The following is a 2,741-nucleotide window of genomic DNA, read 5'->3' on the forward strand; positions in this document are numbered from 1 at the left end:
GCCATATGCAGAAGATTGAAACTAGACCCCTTCCTTACACCATATACAAAAATTAATTCAAGACAGATTAATGGATTAAAGACTTAAATGTAAAACCCAAAACAATAAAAACCCTGGAAGACAACCAAGGCAATACCATTGAGGACATAGGCACAGTTAAAGATTTCGTGATGAAGATGCCAAAAGCAATTGAAACAAATGCAAAAATTCACAAATGGGATCAAATTAAACTAAAGAGCTTCTGCACAGCAAAAGAAACTATCAACAGAGTAAACAGGCAACCTACAGAATGAGAGACAATTTTTGCAAGCTATGCATCTGACAAAGGTCTAATATCCAACATCTATAAGGAACTTTAAACAATTTACAAGCAATAAAAAATATAAAAAAGTGGGCAAAGGACATGAACACATACTTTTCAAAAGAAGACATACATGTGGCCAACAATCATAAGAAAAAAGGTCAACATCACTGATCATTAGAGAAATGCAAATCCAAACCACAATGAGATACCATCAAACAACAGTCAGAATGGCTATTATTAAAAAGTTAAAAATTAACAGTTGCTGGCAAGATTGTGGAGAAAAAAGAATGCTTATACATTAGTTCAGCCATTGTGGAATACAGTGTAATGATTCCCCAAAGACCTAAAGACAAAAACATCATTTGACCGAGCAATTGCATTACTGGGTATATACACAAAGGAACAAAAATCATTCTGTTATAAAGAAACATGCACACATATGTTTATTGCAGCACTGTTCACCATAGCAAAGACATGGAATCAACCTAAATGCCCATCAATGATAGACTGGATAAAGAAAATGTGGTATATATACACCATGGAATACTACGCAGCCATAAAGAAGAATGAGATCATGTCCTTCACAAGAACATGGATGGAACAGGAGGCCATTATCCTCAGCAAACTAACACAGGAACAGAAAACCAAATACTGCATGTTCTCATTTATAAGTGGGAAATAAAAGATAAGAACACATGGACACATAATAAGGAGGGTAACAATACACACTGGGGCCTTTCAGAGGGTGGAGGGTGGGAGGAGGGAGAGGATCAGGAAAAATAACTAATGAGTACTAGGCTTAATACCCGGGTGATGAAGTAATCTGTACAACAAACCCCCATGATACACATTTACCTATGTAACAAACTTGTACTTTTCCCCTGAACTTAGAATAACAGTATTTTTAAACTAAGAAAGAAGTTCACCCTCATTAATAATTAGGAAAATGAACCTGACACCACAATAAGCCAATATTTAGTGCTCATTCGATTGAGAAAATTTTTATAAGTACATTACTTCCAAGTCTTACGGACAACATTAAGCAAAAGGTATTCAACATTGTGTATTACAGTTATAACTTTTTTAAAAAAATTAATCCATATCCATCTAAACAATGGATAAATAAAATTTGAAAAACATATGTAGTAGAAGATGATGTAGTGATGAAAATGAATATAACCATAAGCAATAACATGAAAGTATCTGAGAGACATTATGTTAAGTCAAAACATTAAACACAGAAGACTGAAGATGGCATGAAACAATTTTGAAAATGCTAAAAAACAAAGTTAAGCATTGTTTAGAGATGTTTATGTAAAAAACTATTTTAAAAGCAAGGAAACAACGAAGAGAAAGAACCTGGGAGGAACAGGCAAGAAGTTTTAAGAGCTCAGAGATGTGTGCTTGCTTTGGGAGCACATATACTAAAATTGGAACAATACAGAGAAGATTAGCATGGCACCTGCACAAGGATGACATGCAAATTCATGAAGCGTTCCATATTTTTATGAGCTAAAGGAGCATGTTCTAACCCAATGCAAAGAAGCTAAGAACCTTGATAAAATGTTAGAGGAACTGCTAAGTAGAATAAGCAGTTTAGAGAGGAACATAAACGACTTGATGGAGCTGAAACACACAGCACAAGAACTTCGTGAAACATACACAATTATCAACAGCTGAATCGAACAAGTGGAAGAAAGGATATCAGAGTCTGAAGACCACCTTACTGAAATAAGATGTGCAGACAAGAATAGAGAAAAAAAAAGAATGAAAAGGAATGAACAAAGCCTACAAGAATATGGGACTTCATAAAAAGACCGATTGATGGGAGTACCAGAAGGAGATGAGGAGAATCGAAACAAGCTGGAAAACACACTTCAGGATATTATTCAGGAGAACTTCCCCAACCTAATGAGATAGGCCAACATGTAAATTCAGGAAATACAGACAATAATATTAAGATACTCCACGAGAAGATAAACCCAAGACACATAATCACCAGAATCTCCAAGGTCAAAATGAAGGAAAAACTGCTAAGGGCAGCGAGAGAAAAAGGCCAAGTCATCTACAAAGGGAGGCCGATCAGACTAACAGTGGACCTCTCAGCAGAAGCTCTACGAGCCAGAAGAGATTGGGGGCCAATATTCAACATTCTTAAAGAAAAGAATTTTCAACCCAGAATTTCATATCCAGCCAAACTAAGCTTCATAGGCAAAGGAGGAGTAAAATCCTTTCCAGAGAAGCAAATGCTGAGGGATTTCTTTTTCACCAGGTCTGCCCTGCCAGAGCTCCTGAAAGAAGCACTAAATATGGAAAGAAAAAACCAGTACCAGCCACTGCAAAAACAAACAAAAATATAAAGACCAATGACACTGAAGAAACTGCAAGAACTATTGTGCAAAATAACCAAATAGCTAACTATTCTGAATACATATGC

At 35.8% G+C, this 2,741-nt stretch overlaps 1 non-coding gene across 1 annotated transcript; it reads left to right on the top strand.

Moving 5' to 3' along the window:
* Window positions 1-1,704: 1,704 nt before the first annotated feature.
* Window positions 1,705-1,811, top strand: LOC129012052 (U6 spliceosomal RNA). The gene has a single exon (XR_008493548.1). It is a non-coding gene; the product is annotated as a U6 spliceosomal RNA (small nuclear RNA).
* Window positions 1,812-2,741: the final 930 nt, after the last annotated feature.

Source organism: Pongo pygmaeus, chromosome 14 (genome assembly GCF_028885625.2).
Source record: "Pongo pygmaeus isolate AG05252 chromosome 14, NHGRI_mPonPyg2-v2.0_pri, whole genome shotgun sequence".
NCBI lineage: Eukaryota > Metazoa > Chordata > Mammalia > Primates > Hominidae > Pongo > Pongo pygmaeus.